Raw genomic sequence first — 8,572 nt, 5'->3', positions numbered from 1 at the left:
CTATTTGTGATCGCGCGGTTTGTATGGCGTACCGGTTCGCTTTAAAAGAAATCTAATCCTGGCGCTCTGTTGTGGATCGGACGGCCGAGAATCGCCCGTAGCCCTTCGCCGTGGCAATCTTTGTAAAGAGCCCCTGTCCTTTTCTAGAATAAACCCGCCGTCCGCGACACTGTAGTCTGGGGTCTAGGAAATGTTGTCCCGGGGCCCCTGCACTCTCTAGAAAATGAGGCCCAGTCCAGTGATCATTTAATTTGAGTTAACGAAATAGAAAATGGATTTTTAATATGAAAATAATTACTAGAACTTACTAAATTCATAGAAAATTCATACTGACTCCAAATTACTCCATTCCAGTTCCTAAAATTTTATAATTTTATTCTCTATCACTTAGAGCCTCTGTTTTGTCATGAAAACAATATTAAAATTTATCTCTCACTTAATCCTATTTTAAGCACATAAAGCCTTTGAAAATTTATAACTTAAAATCTGTAACTCTAAAAATTATGATTCCTGTTCCTAGAATTTTATTTTAATGTGTAGATTATTACTGTGTGTTTGCACTTATGTTTGGTGTAATGTTAATTTTGCCTATACCATGTTTGTTTGTATTGCTACAACTAGCGCGAGGTGCGAGTTATCTGAAGACCATCCTGGTACCTGGAATCTCAAGTCCCAGGCAAGTTGTGCCCTTGATCACTTATTTTACCCACTCATGTTCTAATTAATCATAATGATCTGCATAGGTTAATTTTGATGGGACCCAATAGGTTACCCTAGTTTGACTATCTTTATACCTTGTTCACCACTGGATTTTCGGGTAGTACCTGCTATTGCTTTATGTGGTTTTGGGTATAGAGATACATTTTATTCATGATTATCTTTTATTATCAGTTATTATTTATTGTTCATGATAAGATCATTATGTTAATTGGAACATGGAGAACCACCCGGGAAAACAGTGCTACCACAAGGGTTTAATGGGACGCCCTTGGCCGATTAATTAGGAAAGCTAGTGGAAGACTACCTTACCCGAAAGGGGCAAGGGCAGTAGGGGAGTGGTCAGTGTAGGGAGGCCCTCGGGAGGATTTTGCTGCGATGGCGGTCCTGCAAGGGATTCCTGCATTGGAGCTTCCTATAAACTGTAGCGGGTTTTCTGAAGCTAGTGGAACTTTGTAAAGGCCTCGTAGTGTTACCCTGCCTCGCCTCCTCGGTAGAGGTGTATGGGAAGTCGCGATCCCTTGGCAGATGGGTAACATGACTTGTGGGTAAAGATGCGCAACCTCTGCAGAGTGTAAAACTGGTATACTAGCCGTGCTCACGGTCATGAGCGGCTCGGACACTCACATGATTAAATTATGGAACTTAAACTCAATTTGTCATATGCATTGCATCGCAGGTGAGGTTGTTACTTTTGTTCTACTACTTAATTGGGTTGGTATTTACTTATACTTAGTAATTGCTAATAAAATTTTGACCAACTTTAAAAGCAATGCTCAGCTCTAACCATTCTCTTTGGTAAGCCTTACACTTCACGTGAGCTCCCACCTTTGGCGAGTTCATTCACATTATTCCCCACAACTTGTTGAACGATGAACGTATGTGAGCTCACTCTTGCTGTCTCACACCCCCTCCACAGGTCAAGAACAGGTACCGCAGGATGAGGCGCATGGAGGATGCTGCGATGAGTTCGTGAGAGAGATCTAGGCCGTCGTCTCCCAGTCAACTTTGGGTTGCTGGATCGTTTCCTCATATGATGTAATTATTTAATTATTTTGTATAGAACTCCTGTTATATAGTAAAGATGTGACATTCGATCCTGTGCCACTATGCATCATATGTGTGAGACTTGGTCCCAGCACACCTGGTGTTTATGTTCGCGCCCGGGCTTTGGACCCCTAAAACCCGGGTGTGACAGAAGTGGTATCAGAGGAATGTTGACTGTAGGACGAAACCTAGATAGAACTAGACAACCATTATCTACTTACCTTTGCTACTCTGATTCTTTTCTAAACTTCTCTTAATCTTTTCTCATCTATTTCCGCTTTACTCTGATTATTCTTACCTTTTCCAAGGACAAATGTGGATTTCACACTTTGAAATCTTGTACCTATGGTGACCTTTAGGAATAGGAGGCCTACTCTTAGGAACAAAATCAAAACTATTTTTATAGGTATATATGAACTTGAATGTTTGTTCTTATGATACTTGCCTGATTTGGATCTTTGATTGAGTGTGATGGGTTGTGGAGTAATATCCATAATTACATCTGCATATACACCTAGGAAAAAAATGTTTATGAGATAATTAAGACAACCTAGATTATCTTCATTGGAATATATCTAGCTTAATAGATTTATCTATTCTTGAAAGATACTCCATTACCTTAGTAGACTCATCTTGAAAAGATTTTATCTTATCTGACTGACCTCAAAAGATTCTACCTTATCCCTATGGATTCATCTTACCCTAATAAGCATATTTACCCCACACTAGTGTAACAACCATGATTTAGTCCAAAGTAATTAGATATTGTTTAATCTAATGATATCAATCTAATCTAGACTCCATCTAATCTACTATGATCCAATCTAAAATGAGTTACCTAACAAGATAGTCAATCTTGCTGGAATACATTAGACCCTGCTCCTTTAAACAAGTTTGATATCTTAGATCAACTTGACAACTTGACCTACAAAACGGGTTACACAACTAATCCCATCTAGCATATAGCTATTGAACCCTCTACCCATCTTGTCACAAACCCGGATGAAGACACCAAAGCTCGAGGAAGAAAGGATCAACCGCGTTAAGGAAGGATAATAGTCAAGCCAAATATGGTCTTCCGCCCCAACTCAAGCCTTCAAAGACCAAGTTGGATCATCAGATGAGTCAAGATCCACTATGCATGATGGAGACTTTCCTTGCCAAAATCTTTCTTTCTTATACTTGTCTTGATCTTTCTTACCCCAACTTTCTTACTAATAGTTAAAACATGGTTATAAGGTACCCATGCTATCCTACTCACCTACTAGTTAGTCTTAAAAAAACACTTTATCGTTTGGTACCAATTGGAAACTAGAAGCGAAATACAAACAAAACCTTCTATGTCCCTTTTCTTAGCAATCTCGAGGACGAGATTATTTTTAAGGGGGTAGGATTTGTAAAGCCCTAAAATTTGTATAAGGTCAATAATAATAATAATAATAATGAGATAAAAAATATAATTATATAGTGTTTTGGGGTTATGGAACCCTTGAGATCATTTGAGTTTGTTTTATTTGTGCATATACAGTAAATGGAATTATATTGGTTAAACAACAAATAAATAAATATAAAAAAAATGCATATCATGCTGGATTTCCTGTATTTTCGCATTTGTATTCAAATTTGTGAGACAAGTTTATTTTGGAAAATAGAACTTGAAAATGGAAAGAGGAATAAGAAAGGAGAACGAAATAGAAATGGAAAGGAATATAGGAATACTTATAATTCTTCGTACTAGAACTTTATTTGGGCATTGAACCTGTGTGTGAACCCACAAACAAGTTTGAATTCAAATACTAGAGTTTGAAATTTAGGGAAGAAAATGAAAACAGAAATAAATAAAAAAAAAGAAGACTCTCTCCGCGCCTGGGCCGAATTACCTCTGTCTCGGCCCAACTACCTCTCAGGCCGGCCCAGCTTCTTTTCCCTTTCCGCAGTGCCATGCCAATTGACCGACATGTGGGCCCGCGTGGTCATACCCTCGGATCCGCGCATGCTCCCTGTACCACTCACCTATGGGACCCACTCATCAGTACCTCCCCCTTCCTCGCTCGGTCTCGAACAGAAGCCGTGAACGCCGCCATGGATTCTTCATGATTCTTCACCTAATTCAATGCCTATCTGATCTCTTCCCGGGTTCTCTCCCTGGGTCCACGCACCGCTCGACCAACCCCTTCCCTGATTTTCTCGCTGCCAGTCCGGACTGTGCGGTGGGTAGCTAACAACTTCACCGTTGGCCGCGCGGACTTAACAATCGCCGTGCGAAACCTCGCCGCGCATCTCGGATCCCTCAACCGGATGCATAACAATCGGTGGGGAAAGGTTGGCACTGACCCGGGGTATAAAATCGGCCCCGCAGCCCCCCCTGGAACCCAGTCGGCCCACCGTGGTCTGCTCGCTTCGTGCAGAGAGAAAACAGGAGTGGATCCGCCGCCGCTGCCCAATCGGTGAAGACGTCGTGCCAGGTTTGGTGCGCCCGGGCTGGGTGCTTCACCACGCCTCCGGGAAGCTGTTGGCGACCATCGCGGGAGGAGAGGGCCACCGGTTGGCCGGTGATTTCACATCGGAGTTCATCGCCACCGCGGAATCCACCGTGCGCCGTGGCCGCCTAACCCTTCGCCGTAGGAGCCCTTGGTAAGTATTCCATCCAATTCGACTCATCGTTATACGCGAATTTGACCCCTCTGCGCTCGAGTTGTCCCATTGGACATCGGATCGACCAACTCCGGCTGTTCGCCGCCGTGTCTCACGGGCGCCCCGCCGCGCTCGATAGCTGGAGGATAGGGATGTGACTGGGCCGTAGGATGGTGGATGTGCAGCTGGGATTGAAGATGTGTGGGTTGTTGATCCCAGTCGTTAATATTTGATCGGAGGGGTAACAATAGATCGAGCTAAAATAAAATCGGGACCGTCTATTTGTGATCGCGCGGTTTGTATGGCGTACCGGTTCGCTTTAAAAGAAATCTAATCCTGGCGCTCTATTGTGGATCGGACGGCCGAGAATCGCCCGTAGCCCTTCGCCGTGGCAATCTTTGTAAAGAGCCCCTGTCCTTTTCTAGAATAAACCCGCCGTCCGCGACACTGTAGTCTGGGGTCTAGGAAATGTTGTCCCGGGGCCCCTGCACTCTCTAGAAAATGAGGCCCAGTCCAGTGATCATTTAATTTGAGTTAACGAAATAGAAAATGGATTTTTAATATGAAAATAATTACTAGAACTTACTAAATTCATAGAAAATTCATACTGACTCCAAATTACTCCATTCCAGTTCCTAAAATTTTATAATTTTATTCTCTATCACTTAGAGCCTCTGTTTTGTCATGAAAACAATATTAAAATTTATCTCTCACTTAATCCTATTTTAAGCACATAAAGCCTTTGAAAATTTATAACTTAAAATCTGTAACTCTAAAAATTATGATTCCTGTTCCTAGAATTTTATTTTAATGTGTAGATTATTACTGTGTGTTTGCACTTATGTTTGGTGTAATGTTAATTTTGCCTATACCATGTTTGTTTGTATTGCTACAACTAGCGCGAGGTGCGAGTTATCTGAAGACCATCCTGGTACCTGGAATCTCAAGTCCCAGGCAAGTTGTGCCCTTGATCACTTATTTTACCCACTCATGTTCTAATTAATCATAATGATCTGCATAGGTTAATTTTGATGGGACCCAATAGGTTACCCTAGTTTGACTATCTTTATACCTTGTTCACCACTGGATTTTCGGGTAGTACCTGCTATTGCTTTATGTGGTTTTGGGTATAGAGATACATTTTATTCATGATTATCTTTTATTATCAGTTATTATTTATTGTTCATGATAAGATCATTATGTTAATTGGAACATGGAGAACCACCCGGGAAAACAGTGCTACCACAAGGGTTTAATGGGACGCCCTTGGCCGATTAATTAGGAAAGCTAGTGGAAGACTACCTTACCCGAAAGGGGCAAGGGCAGTAGGGGAGTGGTCAGTGTAGGGAGGCCCTCGGGAGGATTTTGCTGCGATGGCGGTCCTGCAAGGGATTCCTGCATTGGAGCTTCCTATAAACTGTAGCGGGTTTTCTGAAGCTAGTGGAACTTTGTAAAGGCCTCGTAGTGTTACCCTGCCTCGCCTCCTCGGTAGAGGTGTATGGGAAGTCGCGATCCCTTGGCAGATGGGTAACATGACTTGTGGGTAAAGATGCGCAACCTCTGCAGAGTGTAAAACTGGTATACTAGCCGTGCTCACGGTCATGAGCGGCTCGGACACTCACATGATTAAATTATGGAACTTAAACTCAATTTGTCATATGCATTGCATCGCAGGTGAGGTTGTTACTTTTGTTCTACTACTTAATTGGGTTGGTATTTACTTATACTTAGTAATTGCTAATAAAATTTTGACCAACTTTAAAAGCAATGCTCAGCTCTAACCATTCTCTTTGGTAAGCCTTACACTTCACGTGAGCTCCCACCTTTGGCGAGTTCATTCACATTATTCCCCACAACTTGTTGAGCGATGAACGTATGTGAGCTCACTCTTGCTGTCTCACACCCCCTCCACAGGTCAAGAACAGGTACCGCAGGATGAGGCGCATGGAGGATGCTGCGATGAGTTCGTGAGAGAGATCTAGGCCGTCGTCTCCCAGTCAACTTTGGGTTGCTGGATCGTTTCCTCATATGATGTAATTATTTAATTATTTTGTATAGAACTCCTGTTATATAGTAAAGATGTGACATTCGATCCTGTGCCACTATGCATCATATGTGTGAGACTTGGTCCCAGCACACCTGGTGTTTATGTTCGCGCCCGGGCTTTAGACCCCTAAAACCCGGGTGTGACACAACCGGAGGAGGAGGTGGTGCCGTGGTGGTCGGTCTCCGCGTCCGCCCCCGTGTGCGTGGTGTTTTTGTGGGCGGTGGGAGCGGCGGCGGTGTGGGGAAGAGAGTCTGGGGGAGGTTGGACGGCAACGTGGGAAGGCTGGAGCCGTTGCCGACGACGACGCAAATGTGGATCTAGCTGTCGAGGAAGAGGGGAGCGGAGAGAGGAGCAATTGCGATCGAGGGATGGAGGAGGCTTGAAGCGGAGGCGACGAGACGGACGGTGATGATTTGACGCATATAGATGGACGATGCAGATTGGCTGAAGGCAGAACCAGTGGAGGCAGCCTACCCCTTACAACCTTAATAGGTAGTATAGATTGTAGAGAAACAGGGTTGATGGCAATTGGCCACACCTCAATGAGAGGGGACACCTTCTATTATATAGAGCTGACTGGTCTGCTTTATAATGCAGGGATAATTCCCCTGATTTATCTCTGATTTACATCTGCTATATCTAGCAACTAATCCCTGATTTACATCTGCTATCTATAGCAGCTAGGATTCCATTCTAGATTTACATTTGCTATCTATAGCAGCTAGGATATCCACAGATGGCATATTTTATTGCCTAACACTCGCCCGCAGTCGCAGCGGGAGGCTCCCGGACGCAAAGACTGGATCGAAATTCTCGAAAGAGTGCTGTCGGAAGCCCTTTAGTCATGATGTCGGCGAACTGGTGAGAGGAGGGCACATGGAGAACACGAATTTCACCAAGGGCCACCTTTTCGCGGACGAAGTGAATGTCGATCTCGATGTGCTTCGTTCGCTTATGGTGGACGGGGTTGGCCATCATGTAGACGCCGCTGACATTGTCACAGAAGACAACTGTGGCAGAAGGCAGCTGGATGTGTAGCTCCTGGAGTAACTGTCGAAGCCAGCAGCACTCAGCCACAACGTGAGCCACAACCCGATACTCGGCCTCGACACTAGAGCGGGACACCGTGGTCTGGCGCTTGGAGGACCATGAAACTAGATTGTCGCCGAGGTAGACACAGAAGCCAGAGGTGGACCGTCGAGAGTCTGGGCAGCCTGCCCAGTCGGCGTCAGAGTAGGCAGTCAGCTTGGTGACAGACCCGGTGCCAATGTGAAGACCCGAGGAGAGAGTCCCCTGGATGAATCGTAAGATACGCTTGACGAGCGCATGGTGAGGCTCGCGCGGGGCGTGCATGAAGAGGCACACCTGCTGAACAGCATATGCCAGATCAGGACGAGTCAACGTCAGGTACTAGAGAGCCCCCGCTAAGCTCCTGTACTCTGATGCATCCTTCTCTGACAGTAGATCCCCGTCGGTCACGGATAGCTTGGCATGAGTGTCAACAGGCGTCGATGTCGGATGACACTCAGCCATGCCTGCGCGCTGAAGAAGCTCGACCGCGTACTGTCGCTGGGAGAGGAAGAGACCATCGGAGGAGCGCGTGACAGCGATGCCAAGGAAGTGGTGGAGGGCGCCAAGATCTGTCATGGCAAACTCGGAGCTCAACCGAGTCATAATGCGTTGTAGGAGGGCCGACGACGAGGCAGTGAGGATGATGTCGTCGACGTACAACAGTAGGTAGGCGAGACTTGTCCCCTCTCGTAGAACGAAAAGAGACGTGTCAGAGATGGAGGCGACGAAGCCGAGGTGCCGGACGAAGGTGGTGAAGCACTGGTACCATGCCCGCGGAGCCTGCTTCAGGCCATACAAGGACTTCTGCAGATGGCAAACGTGATCTGGAGCGCCAGGGTCGACGAATCCTGGCGGCTGTTGGCAGTAGACGGTCTCCTCGAGGTGGCCGTGAAGAAAGGCGTTCTTCACGTCCAATTGATGAATGGGCCAGGCGCGAGATGCGGCGATGCTAAGTACAGACCGTATGGTAGCCGGTTTGACAACCGGGCTAAAGGTCTCGTCGTAGTCAACGCCCTCACGCTAGGAGAAGCCACGGACAACCCAGCGAGCCTTGTG

The sequence above is a fragment of the Zea mays genome, chromosome 1 (genome assembly GCF_902167145.1).
Source record: "Zea mays cultivar B73 chromosome 1, Zm-B73-REFERENCE-NAM-5.0, whole genome shotgun sequence".
NCBI lineage: Eukaryota > Viridiplantae > Streptophyta > Magnoliopsida > Poales > Poaceae > Zea > Zea mays.
This window is presented reverse-complemented; position numbering follows the sequence as displayed.